The following is a 15777-nucleotide window of genomic DNA, read 5'->3' on the forward strand; positions in this document are numbered from 1 at the left end:
TGGTGAATCCTCTCACCCCCACACTTCTGGCCTGTACCTTAGTTCTTGTATGCATAAACAAATAACTCTCTAAAAAATAATAAAACAACCAGGTCAGTACTAGAAGGATCACTGCTATTTCTGGAATCTATCTTCCTGGGACAGATCCACTAGTAAATTAACCAATGTAAGGGGTCCTAGTTAGGCAAATATATGCACAGTAGTATTTAAAACAATCTCTTGCCTAATCTCTGATTCTACCTGCCAAAAATTTTAGGAAAATTCCTTTGTCTTGTCAGAGAACCCTGCCAAGGGAAACTACTCCTTAGATTAAACATTTATTTTAAAACCAAGAACAGTAGGTTTGGAATTTCTAACAATCATTTTTTTTTTTGACAGAATGATTTGTGATCCAATGTCAAGTTCGATGAGTTTAAGGAAAAACAAAGACCTCTGACTCCATTTTTAACTAGAGAAGTAACAGGGAAAACAGAACAAAATAAGAGAAAGAAAGCATATACTCTCTGAATGGAATTATTTTAATGTTAATAGGCATTTTTCTCAATTATCATTCTGCTAGGTAGTAGAATATAGATTGTAGTCAGGTAATAGCTGAGATTGGCCTTGAGGGAGTTAACCGAGGAGTCAGTCAAGATCTCTTAACAAGTTGACCTATAGTAGAAACTGGGTCTACACGTTGGCCAGTAACCAGAGTTTGACAGCTCCTAGATGTCAAGCAAGTTGAGGGGCAGAATGGGGATCCCTAAGTCCAGGAAGAAAAGCCAGAGAATCTCAGGGGTCTGAAGCCACTGGAGCCACAGCTTAGTGAGGAGCAGCTTCTAGATCCACCCCCAGGGAGCATCTGCTACTGGACCCACAGCTCAGAGAGTTCCCTGAAGGGACTGGAGAAGGTAGGAGGCCTGGGGTGGGAATAGGCTGTCAGGCAGGGGCTGGGCACCATGCAGAATGTCTGGCAGCTTCAAGGCTCACAGCAGGTCTCCTGGCAGCCACTGGAGAGAGAGGAGCCCAGCTGGTAGGTGCTGGGAGAGCAGAGGTCAGTGGTGTAGACCAGGTTTCTGGGGTAGGAAGAGCTACAGAAGGGAGTTGGGTAGCTCATGTAGCCTCCAAGGGAGCGAGAGGAGAAGTTTCCAGAGCAACAGGTGTAGGACTTGCTGAAAGATGTGAGTTCAGCCGAATACAGTGAGAGGTTGCTCTGCTAGCCTTCCCTTCTCCCAGCCGCCCACTATGCTGGGTGTGACACAGACCCTCCACCTCCCCATTCTTGTGCATGTCTGGTCGTGAAAATAACTAATTAACCTGGACTGTAATTATAACTGAACACATTCAAGTATTTTTAACTGCTGTTTAATTATTATGGTTTAGAGAAAGCATCCTGCATCTCTCTCTCTCTCTCAATAAGTTGCGGTTTCTCTCCAAAGATTTGGTCACACTGCAGACAGTGCCCTCCCTGCTTCCCTAGCTTGGCTGTGGGGATTTTGCATGAGTGTGTAAACCTTACCAGCAATTTGCCTTAAATACATAACAGCATCTCCCTCCCAAACATTTATATTTGTTTAATTGAGCATTTCCTATGTGTAAAATGTTTAAAACTGTGCTATCATTTCATTCTTGCAACAACCTTCTGAGATAGGAATTATGACCAATTTAGTCGCCCAGGTATGTTTCCCTCCAAAATCAGCAGGAACTGCAATGCTATGCTGACAAGTTCAGAAGCTTGTCCTCTCTGCTCCCAGAATCATGTGATCCATGGTTAACCTGGTTGGAGAAAAAAATAACATTTCAAGTTGATAATGTTTATTTCACTTGCCTTGACTGCGTCTGTATTCTTACCTATTTTATAAATTCTGCAAATACAACCACCGAGGTAACAGCTCTTTCATTGTTTCGTTATGTTTTTTGAGTCTTCAAAGTTACCATGGAGATTGTTGTTTCAAACTATCTTCTTTTTCTCCTGTCATTTAACTTGTCATTGTTAAGCAACTCAGGTTCCATCTAGCATGGAGTGATTGAATTATTTTTCCAAATAAGGCAGAGAATTCTTTGGCAAACACTCAGACTATCTGTGAGAATAATTGCTGAAAACTCATCTACTTCAGCTGAGTTGACTACCAGTAAAATACATTTGCAAAAACTTGAATTTTAATAGTCTGCTAACCTTTGCCAACTCAGTTGGGAGTAAGAAATGAGACACCTTAGAGAGTGATTCATTTCACTTCCTGCTGAGCTTCTCTTTTGCTCATCATTCTAGAAAGACAAAGCAGCATAAAACCTAACTTTGTATTAAGTAGTTAAAATTATCCCTATCACTATAAAAAAAATCAACAGTATATAGAAAAGTCCGAGAATTAGAGACGTCTTTCCTTTTCACTTGTTATAATATCCAATTTCTGCCTTAAAGCATCTTTAGAAATTGGAAAACAAAAACCTATTTATGTAATTTGATCTTTTCTACTTGTTTCACAGATGATTGTTTTTTCTAATCTCCTATAACATTTGCTTTTCTGGCAACAATGGAAGAGTCAGCCTACAAATTTCCACCAAACATATTGCTCACTTCTCAAAATCGTTCTCATCCCTAGAAGCCAAGGTCAAGTTCCTTATATCTGACAGGTGCTCATCTCAATGAAGCTTTAACCCCTATGCTGTAAGGATCTTAGCCTCTTCAGAGCTAGTCTGCATGGTAAACACTCGCACACATCACACACCTTGGAGAAACTGCAGGCATTATATCCTGAGATAGGTCGTGCAGAACAAGTAGGATTTTAGTCATTTGAATGTGCAGGAATACATGTGCAGAAAGAGTCAAGCACACAGAAGTTCTTCAAGATCACCAGCAGGACTTACTCTTCCTTGGCTGGTGCCCAGCACATCTAGGGTGCTGAAAATGATTAATAGGGCCTCCTAGTGGCACAGGGGTTAAAGTCTCAGTGCTATCAAGCAATTGCCAGCCACTACAGCATGAGTTCAATCCCCAGCCAGGGAGCTGACCCACATGGCGCAGCAGACCTCTCCTGTCTCACCCGCTGCTCCCCTCAGCAGTGGATTTCAGTGACTCCGCATATTCTGCTCCCCACTTTGTCTCTGGTGAATCCTCTCACCCTTTCCCCTGCCCTGCTGGCCTACACCCCAGTTCTTGTATGCATGAATTAATAAAATAAATCTTTTCCAAAAGATGGAATTAAAAAATATGTGATTAGTATGTCAACTATCTCACTTTTTTTTCAAAAATCAGATACTTTCTATCTGCTTTAACTCTTTTTCATTGTTGCTAAACACAAAAGACATTTTTGTTTTTGTATGTCTTTATTTATTGTTAAAATTTAGTCTCGATGGACCTTAGTATCTCCATCTATGAATTAGGGATCATCATACAACTACTCTGTAATTGCTTAGAGCAGGGGTCAGTACACCACAACCCACAGTCTGGCCCACACTCTTTTTGCATGGCCCACGAGCCCAGAATGGTTTGCACATTTTATATATTTATTTGAAGATATTTTTTCACCATCACCCCTTGTATCCCTACGTCCCTATCCCTCCTCTTAACCCCAGGGCCCCAGGGTTCCTAGATATCCATAGGTTTTTGAAAGTGCTTTATGTTATCAAATTGTCTGCTTTGTAAATGCAGGTGCACCTGTGTGAGCATTTAACCACATTCAAAATAGGTCACTGCATCCTTCACCCTGAGACATGTTTGTCTTTGTATGTCTATGACAATCATGCTCCTCATTTTCTAAGTTTTACCTAATTCTCTGCTACCCTTTGTTAGATTCCATGCATATATTTCTTGTGTTAAAGTCTCCACATAGTCTCTCTATGGAAGAGACACCTCCTCTTTGTGGATTAAACTACCATCCAAATTCTACAACATTCAAATGTAATTTTCCAGTATACCACTCTCTCTTTTTTAATTCTAGCTACTTACATGGTATTTGCCATTTGTAGGTTTCATAAGTATATCAAATATTTTGTGTATAAAATTGAACTTTTATTCTTCCATAGGAAGAATATATGCATATATTCATATATATATGTATATTAATTAAGCTTTAATTCCTTCTCCCTACTTGTTTAATTCAGAAAACCTGGAATCCTCTAACCCATTAATTCACACTGAACAATCCCGTCTTCTGCAATCTTCCACCCGTCTTCTGCAATCTTCCACCCGTCTTCTGCAATCTTCACTTAAATCTTTAAAGTCCTGTTTCTGATTTTCCTCTAATCCAGGGTTTCTCAATTCAGCACCATTTGACATGTAGTACTGGGTGATTTTTTGCAGGGAATTACCCTGTGCATTGTATAATATCTGGAAGTATCTCAGGCCTCAACCCACTAGATACTAGCAGCACCTCTCCCCACCACAACACACAGATTGTATTACTGAAAATGTCTTCCAAAATTGTATAGGGCATGGGCCACCCCTGGTGGCTCAGCAGTTGAGTGCTGGGCTGCAAAGCTGCCCCCAACCTCTGCAGCACCGGTTCGATCCCCGGCCACTAGCGAGGGTCCCACATGGTGCACAGACCTCTCCTGCCACCCGCTGCTCCCCTCAGCAGTGTACTTCATCAGTCTGCCTGTTCTGTTCCCCACTCTGGCTCTGGTGAATTCTCTCACCCTCCCGTGCTTCTGACTGTACCCAGTGCTTGTATAAATAAATAAATAAATCTTTAAAAAATTGTATAGGGCAAAAACCGTTTTGATGGCAAACCACGGCTCTCCTTCCAGGGAGTATCCTTTCTTGGCGGCACAACAGAGAAGATGGCCGTTCTCAATTTAAAATGTGTCTCCTCCAATATTTTCACTGCACCTCCTACCTGACTGATGGTCTTAAAATATGAAGTTTGTCTTATTCCTCTGGTGCTGAAGCATTCCCATCGCTTTCCACACGCCAAAGTGTAGAGCCCCCCACAATCTGCTAGGCTGCGTGATTGCGTCACTGCCTGGGTCCAACCTCACCTTCAAACTTTACTTTTTCTCTCTTTCACAAAAACTCAGGCCTCTGCTATGCTACCCTTTTCCCATCACAAGGACATGCTGTTTCTCTGCTCTGAACGTTCTTTCTCTATCTAGATAGTTAAGATAATTGGGTCTTTCCTCACTTTCTAACCATCTCCCAGGAGAAATCAGGTTCCCTGTTCTGGTGTCTACCATCCCTGCTTAGTATTATTATTTTTATAATGCTTTGACATTTTAGACTGTCCTTTAGACTATAGATCCAGCAGCCCTACTTACAAAAGCCAGTCCATGAGTTTGTTGTCATGGCCCCTGAGGTAGTGTAGATAAATGATGAAATCAATCCATTGCTTCCTTCATTAAGAAGTCTTGCAAAAAGCTTGGGGGAGAGAGGGCTGGAAAGCAGAAGTGGACCTGTTACATAATGTTTCTTATCCTAAATTTAACATGAGACATGCAAATATAAAAGAACTCTGTGTGACTAAAAATACCAGTTGAACTAAATCATATGTTTGGTGACATCATTGATTTATCCTCATCTATGGTCCAGACCCCTGACCATAATCACTGAGGATCATGCAGGCAACAGCTGTATTTTTCTTGTTGAAGACTGAATTCTCAGCTCAAGAATAGTCAACAGTTGGTGACTGTTGCTTGAGCAATACTTAATGGATAAACATTAAGGATAATAGATTGAGCAATTAATGGTTTGATTGTCACCTAATTATGTCCTGTCTTACATTGTCTCTAGATTGAAAAACTTCTACTTGAAGCCCTGGTCCTCAGATGTTTTCAAAAACAATAAATCCAGCGAAGTCTCAATTCCCCTCACAATCAGACTTTCTTGGCTCAGTCCTGCATCTATTCATTTGCATGCTATCATAGTTATACTATACCTCCTATGCAATTCTGAAAATGAGATTCCTTGGGAGAAACTTGTGACCTCCCACTGCCTCATTTCCCATCTCCTGTCTTGGATCAGCATATCTTGCTATTTTTATCTCCCAAACATGAAAGAATCCTTTGCTTTCCAATCTTGCCATCACTCAGCTTCTTTGCCACTTCTGTTATTGAAGGTGACTGCTAGCACTCCTGAGTCTTTGGTCTCAACTGTCTTAATTCTATTTCTTATGCCTTTCTCAGAATGCTTTTTTCTGAAAGTCTACATCAACCTTTTAAAACTCAAATTCAATTTCCTAAGTATTTTGTGCAAGTCATCCTATGATCTGACGCCCAATTATCTCACACCTGGTGTTTCTATGCCCTAATTTTATCTTCAAAAGGCACCAAATCACTTTAGCTCAGGCTAAGACTGAGGGCAGAGAAGGAGTTAGTCAGACAACACAACTTATTTCAAGAAGCTCAGCTTCAGCAGAGAGTGTCAGAAGAGAAGAGAAGAGAAGAGAAGGAAGATGAGATTGGAGACAGAGATAAATCGGATTATAAGGAATTCTATTAGTCATGGAAGGGGATTGGGCATTTTTCAAAAGTCAAAAAAAAAACTGAAAATCAAAAACTTTTAGAATTAATTTGGTGTCAAGAGAAGGTAAGATCTATTTTTTTAAAGTGGAATCATATGGCTCAAACTTATGGAAACTGATCTTTTTCATCTTTGTTGTGTAAATATGTTTTGCCTTAGAAATAAATCAATGTGTTTGACTGCACTGTTCCAGATACTCCCTGGGATATTACATGATGTATTTTGTTTATTTTATTGTCTTCTCAAAACTTGTAACACTCTAGATTCTGAAACTCTTCTGTTCCCATTGTTTTATACAAGGAAATATGGAATTGCAACAATGAGAAGCCATTGATTGATTGTGAATGTGACTAACCTTATCAAATTTTCCTTCTACAGTGTTAACTCTGACATCAGTGTGAAGAATAGATTGGAAGGCCACAGAGGCACACAATTCTGACCTTGGCCATATTATCAAATACATTTTTTAAGCACAGTATTAACTGTCCCTTGACTGTCTCCCATAAACATGGCATGAAATCCCAGGAGTATGTGTACAATGAGTTTCCTTGAACAAAGGAAACTATTCAGGAATTGGTAAAAAGAACCCACAAAAGAGTATGAAGATACAGTCAGGAAAGCAGAAAGGAAAGGGGAGTGTCACAAAGTCAAGTTAGAAAGTATTCATAGCATAATCCTCAGAGAAAGACTAATTCCTGATGGTGTCTATATGTGGAATATAGAGAAACAAAACAAAGAGTGAGATCAAGTCAAACCAGTAACAAACCCCAAAAACCTAACTGTAGAACTGATATACCAGAGGGGGAGGCAGGACCAAGATGGGGAAAACCACTATGGTGGCTTGATGGTAGTTGTTATGTCATAATAACACCTGAAGGGGGCGATATTACACCTGTAAAACAATCAGAGTTCTAAATCAATATTACTTCAATAGGTAAAAAATATAGAAGCTACAAAAAATATTACAAGCAAAATAAAAAAAAAGTATCGCTAAGAGAGGGACATAATCAAAAGTATCTAATGTTGGAGTGAAGTTGAGATGTTCCCTGTGGATTTTAAGCATCTCACTATCATACTCTCCTATTTGAGGTGTATTTTATATTTAATTTGGAAATGGCCACACTTCTGACAGTTCCTGGCACATAGCTACATAATGGATGCCGAATAATGGTTTGTAAAACTGAACCATCTTCATTTTCTTGTCTTCATCTGTCTCTGCAAATTGAGTAGAAGTATGTTAAGAGAAATTCAATGACTTTAGATTTCAATGTGTAGTAATCAATTAAACCCAATTGTTTGGGCTCTTAAGACCCTCAATCAACTCTACAAGGTGAAATAAAATGGTGTGCACTTTGCACTTACATACTTTGAATTATGTTGAATGTTGTTTATATTTTAAGTAAGAAACAGTAATTTCCCCATTAGCTACTTTAGACTATAGGATTTTTTTTTTTCCAAATACACTGTCCTTGCGGAGGTGTTACAATTTGCTTCTTTAAAAATTAACAGCCAAAGTGATCCAAATAGTCATTTGTCACACAAAAAGGTTCAGTAAGCTAATAACTCCAAAAAACTCAAGGGAAACAACATGGGTGCTTCAGATGCCACACAAGATTATTTATTAAATAACAGCATATCCCTTACATTGCAGGAGAACAAGGACACCCCAACTGTGATTAAAACCTCGTAACTTTTCTTAATATGTGAAATATAAAACTCTACGGTAGTTTCTCAACTTTGACTTTTTGATTATGTAATGATAATAGAATATATATTGCTGGGAAACTAAATGCTTGGTGGTCAGTCACTTCCTGAAGTGAGGGGGTGGAAGTAAACAAATATAAGAGAAGGCAGCATTTCACAGAAGTGTATGAAGAGGCAATAAGCAGATTTATAGAAGCTAGGACTCTAGACTGGGCTGTATTAAGGTGACAGGAAACCTCTAGATTAGGGTGGCCAATGTGATGATATTTTGTAACAGGGTGGTGCCAAGGAAAATGGGAGGTTCCAGGTTCCCTGCCCCACCCAAAGGAGGGTGGAGCTGAGCAGGGAGGAGAAGAAGCTGCAGAGGAGCCTGGGGAGGGAAGGAAGCAGGATGGAGAGCCAGAAGGAGACCTGGAGGAGGCACATGGAGCAGAGAGACACTTGAAGAAGCTGAGCTTGCTTCTTGGTCCTGGACTGGTTGAAACACATGTGGGTGAGAGACTGTGGGGGGTTAACACTAGCAGCTTTTATCTTTGTTTTGATTTTGCTCTTTTCCTCCCAGACTTGTCTGACTTTCTGATCCTTTTCGTGGGACCCCACCGGAAGGTGCTTTAGATTTGTGGCAGCTTTCGGGGTCTTGCTCTGGGCCAATCCCGTTTGGGTGAGCTTTTACCCATGAGGGGACGGGTAAATTTGGGTGCTTGATTTAGAAACCATATTCTTTGTCTTTTCTGTATTGTTCACTAATTGTATTAAAGTTCCTTTCCATTACAATTCTTATGTTTTGTCTTTATGCGGCGAATGGCAGGTTTGGGGTTCCTGGGGTGCCCCTCTCCCTACCTTAGAACAACTTCAGGTTTTGAGACTCACAGGATCTACAATTTAAAGATTGGAAGCCACTGAATTCACAGTCTCTGGGAAAAGGCTAATTTCTGGCTACTTATAGCAGCTCTCTTGAGATCTGCTGCAGAGAAACCTACCTTGTTAATGACTGGAGATCAGAGGTGATTGAGGAGCAAAGGAATTGGGTAGTGAGGGGCCTCCTTGGTGGCGCAGGGGTTAAAGCCTCTGCACTATCAAGCTATGGCCAGCCACTGCAGCATGAGTTCGATCCCCTGCCAGGGAGCTGACCCACAGGGCATAGCAGACCTCTCCTGTCTCACCCGCTGCTCCCCTCAGCAGTGTATTTCAGTCAATCTACCTGTTCTGCTCCCCACTCTGTCTCAGGTGAATCCTCTCACCCTCTGTACCTCTAGTCTGGACCCCAGTTCTTGTATACATAAATAAAATAAATCTTTAAAAATTAATTAAATTAGCTGGCTTCTTTGTGCTTTCTCCATGGGCAAAAGAAAAACTAGTATTCTACACCAAATTAGAGTCACACACTCTCAGGTATAAATAGAGGTACATAAAATTACTATACCCAGTGAAAAGCTTCACATCAAAATAGTTATAATATACAATGTTTTATTTGCAAAGGGCTTACTGTATGTCAGACATTTATATATTGACACAAAATGTTAATTTCTGGGCTTTCCTGGTAGCCTAGGCGTTGTCAGCCCTATTACCGCCAAGGCCAAGCTTGAGTTCGATCCCCAGCCAGGGAGCTACCCACAGGGCACAGCAGACCTTTTCTGTCTCCCCGCTGCTGCCCTAGGCAGTGTATTTCAGAGGATTCACCTGTTCTGTTCCCCGCTTGGTCCCTGGTGAAACCTCTCACCTTCCCCTCCCCCAGACCTCTGTCCTGTACCCCAGTTCTTCTATGCAAAAATTAAAAATTAAAAAAAAAAGAGTGGGCATATCAGAAGTCTATAACAGAATAAGAGAAGTTTCCTACCTAGTGGCTGTGTCTCTGTCTGATTTATCTGTCAGCAGTCTCAGGGTACTCTCTCCTCCCTGGACCTACAGGTTTCCATGTTCTCATTCTGGGGTTGAGACACTCTTGAAAGCCAACACTGACATCCTTCTGCACTACAATTTGTAAAAGACCATTTAGTTATTGTGCTGTTTAATTTCAATGAAATAGTCAACACCACTATAAATTCATTTACTTGTATTTTCTAGCTAAAAGCCACTTTACAGTTTTGCCTTGGACTTCCCACGATTTTGCATACCCAAAACAGTTGGTCATTATTGTCAGCTTAATTGTTAACTCAGAGGGTGGTTTACAGGATGCTGAAATGCAGTTCTCTCTCTCTCTCTCTGCTTGTAGTATATTTTGTTGCAATTCTTTTCCCAATCATTCCTGGTGTGACTTGCCATATTATAAAGCATGCCCTTATGTTCAGTAACAGCTAATATGTGTGATATAAATGACACATAAAAGACAAAGATATCATTGTATGGACATGCACTCCAAAAGGGTCAAATGAGTTTTATGGAAAAGTAATTCTGCTTGCTTCTCTTTACCAGCTGGATGAATATGGAATGCCTCATACAATTGTACTTAAATTATATTAGCTAAGAGGATGGAAATTTCAGCCTAAATACTTTAAAAAAGTAATCTACTATCAAATTTATAGTGTATAAAATTTTAATGGTCCCTTAGGGGCTGTGTTTATAAGCAGTAAACCAAACACCAAATTATTTTCTTTAAGCACATTGAAAATTACTAAACAAATAAAAAGTCCCAAAGCAATGTTACAAATAGTCACATTTCCATATTAAGTGAGGGTGAACATTACATCTAAAGATCCTCTAGTAACTAAGGTAAAAAGAATATGGTATCTTGAAGAGCAGACACAGGTGAGAACTAAGAGTTACAGAGAGCAGGATAAAAGTTCCAAAAGGATCACTGTATAGAATAAATATTAAAAATGGTTGAGAAGATCATTATAAGCAAATGATGAATTAGTTACACCCAGGATTAAAAAAAAATCTATTATAAAGGAAGTAGATTGAACCATGTTTATTAATGCATTTATAATATACAGGCAAGAATGGAATATACCACTGTGTGCTTTAGGGGATATTTAAAATGTTTACAAATCAATTAGATGAATATATGGTTCTAGATTCTATAAAAGGATAGGATGTTTATGACAGGTCACCAGAAGTTTAGGTCAAGTGATCTGTATGCATTTTATGTTTTGGCTAGAAGCCCATATTTTTATGATCCAATACTAGTTAACATGTGTGGGTCTGCTAATCCTAAGCGGCCTGCTCTGCCACCATTTTTGTTACCTACAGTCCTGCATTCCTATACAAGGTCAGAACTGCCAGGTCAATCAGTTATAGGAGCCCAACCCTACAAGGTGACTTTCAAATCAAGAGCAGAAATTTGAATTAGGGATTCAAATACACACAGCATTTCTTCAGAAGTTCACTGCGTGGACAGATACGATCACAGGGGACTGATGAACATGCAATTAGAAAAGAGCTAGATGGGCTTCCCTGGTGGCACAGGCAGTTGAGCGCAGTGCTGTGAAGCTGTCCGCAGCCTCTGCAGTATGGGTTTGATCCCAGCCAGCCAGGGAAATACAAATATGGCACAGCAGACCTCTCCTGGCTCACCCACTGCAACCCCCCAGCAGTGTATTTCGGTCAGTCTGCCTGTTCTGCTCCCCACTCTCTCTCTGGTGAATCCTCTCACCCACACATCTGGTCTGTACCCCGGTTCTTGTATGCATGAATAAATATATCTTGAAAAAAAAAAGAGCTAGCGTCTAAAGCATGAATATTCGAAGGAATCATCCTGAAGTACAAACTCTCAGATGATCCTCTAGATGGAGAAACTGAGAGGGGGGTTGCCCTGCATATGGCATTCTGAGGACCAGGTGATCCTGTTGACTGGTGGGGGTGGGGGAGTCCAGTTGCAGGTGAAATGCCAGTGGGTTAATAGGTCAGCCTTGTCTCTTTAAAGGACTTGACCTTACTCACTCTGTACCTACTTCCAGAAGCTACCCTATGTGGGCCTGCTAATACCAAGCGGCCTGTTCGCCCACCATTTTATTACCTACAGTTCTAAATACTAAGCAAGGTCAGAACAGCCAGTCAGTTAGGTACAGGAGCCCAGCCCTGCAAGGTGTCTTTCAAATCAACCAAGTGCACAAAGCTGGGAAGGCTATGCATCAGGAGGTATGACAGGGAACGCCCAGGGGCCAAGGACTGATGTTAACAAAGGAACCCAGAAGGTGATCAGTGGAAGGCCTTGTTGATAAGATTGAAACCGTGGCTGGGGAACTGGGGCTTGATCTCAGTTACAATACCGAGTCAGCAAGCAGATGGAAAGTGCCTGGAGAGCAGACTCACAATCCCAGATACTATAGATGACAACACATTTTCTAGTCTCACTTTTCTCTTGTCCTCCTTCCTCTCACTTCTGATTCTGTGTAATTTTTCTATCAATAAAAAGGCCAGGATCTTTGTACGGTAAAAGATCGAAATAATTGTCAGGCTTTTCTGACCTCCCGCCATTAGGACTGATGATGGATCCCTGTGGTCCTGAACGCATGCCTGAGGGCGGGCACCTGGAGTGGGGTGTGGGCCTATGTAGGTGGGTACACCTGGGCTGAGAGAGTGGGCTTATAAGGGCGGCGTCACGGGGATGCCAGCAGAGCAGAGAGTAGGGAACAGAAGAGCGGAAGAGAGACTGGAAGAGAACCCCAAGAAGGAGAACAAGGCCGCGAGAGAACACCAGAGAGCTCAGAAAGAGTGACGATTTGCCGGGGGCTGGGAGTCCTGCCAGCTTCAGGCCCCCAGCCCCCTGGCACCCCTGCCTGCCATGTACCTGGTAGACTCCCAATAAAAGCCTGCAAAACCACCGAGGGCCCCAGGACTCCTCCTTCACCTGTCTGCTCGGGTCTTAGAAAACCTGCCCTGTGGCCTTCCTGCCTGTCAGGGGGAAAGGATGTCCTAATTCCATGCAGGCTTCATGGACGCCACCCCCACTCCAGACCAAAGCCATCAGGACATTGGGAAAGACAAATCCCGTCACCGCCAAAGGGAAGGTGGCTGGGACCTGAGGGTGGAGTTAAGCAGCCAGGGTTGGTATAAAACCAGACACGTGGGCCTTGGGGTCTCTCTCTCGCTCGCCTCCTGGCTTCACGGCTCCTGGCTCACGGCCAGCTCTCAGAGCTCCACTTGGGATTCCAGATCGCGGATCAGGTAGGACTCATTTAAGACTATCTCCCACTTTTCTCCCTGAGTTGTGCATTTCCACATCTCCCCTTCCCTTGTAAATAAGCCTTTCATTAACCTTTTATGTGTGCCTGCGGCGGAGTATTAAGTCCCTTTTAGGCGCGCGGGTGAGGACCCACAGTCATGCCACCCATTTTATATCGGGGCTACCCTGTAACACCTCTACAATTTTCTTTGTTAATTTTTTTATTTTGTATAATTCTTACATCATTTTTCATTTTTGCACAATGTATGCATTTTCATTTTGGTGATAGTCTCCATACAATCACACACCCCTTAATTTGACTCTGATCCTTCCTCTCCCCGCTGCTGCCCCCCCCCACCCCACAGTGTGTCTCTGGTTTATAGTTACTTGTTGATGTTTTTATTATAGTTAGTCTTTTTCCTGGTCCCTCTTCAGCAGCATCCTGCATTATGTAGCCTGTTCCACGATTACCATTTCTTTATCAGTGTGATGTTGCCCAACGCAAAACCCTAGGTCTTCTTGAATTTTGAGGCAAAGGATTTGCGGCTAATTATCAATTCATGAGTCTCCACAGGGAGGAAGCCCTGAGGCATCCTGTGCTTCAGAGCACCAGGAGCTTGGGGGGGGGGGGGCTGTGTCACATCCACATGGTTTCAGCTGCTTGAGGGTCTGGTGCCTTCATTTAACACATTGGCAAGAATTCAAGGCTCAACAGGCAAGATTAATAACTTGTGGGGTACATTCATTTTGTGTTTCAAAATCATTACTAAGCAATTTTCTGTTTGTCATTCCCAATTGAATTGTGATAGAGTAATGATTGAAATGATGGCCCACGAGAGTTAAGAGCAAGAGAGCACATGGCGGCAGGTGGCATTTTGTTTCAATAGTTGTGTATTGCTAGCTTTTTAGCAGCTCTCATGATAGGGTGATTTAGAGAGGATTTCTCCAGACTAGTGTCTAAGCAAGTAATGTTACAGGGCAGGGAGAGGGGCAGCCCAGACCCCGCAAACCTGCCTGCTCTAAATAGGTTCTGCCATCCGCTGCATCCACACAAAACATATGAGACTTTAATAGGAAGGAACTTTATTACAATTAGGAAACAATACAGGAAAGGCAAAAAATCTAGTTTCTAAATCAAGCACCCAAAGTTACCCGTCCCCTCGTGGGTAAAAGTCCATCCAAATGGGATTGGCCCGGAGTAAGGCCCCAAAGCCTGCCACAAGTCTAAAGCATTTTCCAGTGGGGACCCATAGGAAAGGATCAGAAACAAGCAGACAAGCCCGGAAGGAAAGATCAAAATCAAGACAAAAACCACCATTGTCACCTCCCTACGGGTCTCTCACCCATATCTGTGTCACCCAGTCCATGACCAAAAGGCAAGCACAGTTTCTTCCCGTGTCTCTCTGCGCCATGTGCCTCCTCCAGGTCTCCTTCCGGCTCCATCCTGCTTCCCTCCTTCCTCAGTCTCTTCTGCAACCTCTTCTCTCTCTCAGCTCCACCCTCCTTTGGGTGGGGCAGGAAACCTGGAACCTCCCCCTTTCCTGGGGACCACCCTGTTGCAGTAATAGTTCTTCTCTGGAAGGTTTGTGCATTTTTCCCTTTGTTATTCTGACTCAACATAACCACCGACAAAGACTCAGAAGAAAATAAACACGGATATTGAAAAAAATAAGTATTAGAAAAAAATATTAAATTAGTTACAAGTAAACTTGGTTACACAAAATGACTTTTCCCCACTTTTGGAAAAGCTCTTTGTTCCCAGGAGTGCTTTTGCTATTCAGGGTCTCTTGTAGTTCCAAATAAATCTCATGCTTGTTTGTTCCTCGTAACAGCTGTTTTGCTTAGAAATACTGATGCCCTTTGCTTGCATTTGGAACCACCGTAATACAGCTCAAAGCCTCTTCTGTGCCCCTCCTTCTTGCTTAAAAGAAAGAGTGGATACTAATTGCTACATATAGGGGATTCACATAGAACAGCACAGAAACTGTGTCCTCAAAAGAATTGAGATGCCTAAGGCATTAGTCCTTCAATAAAATCATAGTCTTAAGACTCCTAATATGTAAATTACGTTAATTCTCATCTATAATCATAATAGCCCCACAAATAAACTAATCTTTTCATTTTCAGATAAAAATATAGTCATAGGTTAAGGAATATGCTAAAATATTTTAATAAGAAACTGACAATGCCAGTAAATGAGACTAGATCTCACATCACCCAGCTCTACCTTCTATGTTGTTAAACCTCAATATAAAACTGATCAACCACTGAGGCCTAAGTGCATGATGCAGATGAAATTTCATTATTAAACTCTTTAGATCTTAAAACCCTTGAGAAGTTAGCATTAACATGGAGGGAAGGAGGGAACTAGCCCAACTAGCCCTTATGCTGAGCCACATGAGCAACCAGCTCGGAGAAAGAAAGTGAAACAAGACATTTTAGAATCCACCACCATTTTCTTTTTCTGCCTAGAATTTAAAAAGGAAAAACTTGCTGAGCGGACTGCATCCTGTGACTTAGGTAGATGTAGGCTTGC

At 41.7% G+C, this 15777-nt stretch overlaps 1 pseudogene across 1 annotated transcript; it reads right to left on the reverse strand.

The window, feature by feature from the left end:
• Positions 1–638: 638 nt before the first annotated feature.
• Positions 639–4255, reverse strand: LOC311170368 (keratin-associated protein 13-1-like; annotated as a pseudogene). The gene is made up of 2 exons: positions 4115–4255; positions 639–1192 (listed from the first exon to the last, which is right to left on the reverse strand). The product of its transcript is annotated as a keratin-associated protein 13-1-like (transcript).
• Between the last annotated feature and the right edge of the window lie 11522 nt (positions 4256–15777).

The sequence above is a fragment of the Talpa europaea genome (genome assembly GCF_964194135.1).
Source record: "Talpa europaea genome assembly, chromosome: 4".
NCBI classification, from domain to species: Eukaryota; Metazoa; Chordata; class Mammalia; order Eulipotyphla; family Talpidae; genus Talpa; species Talpa europaea.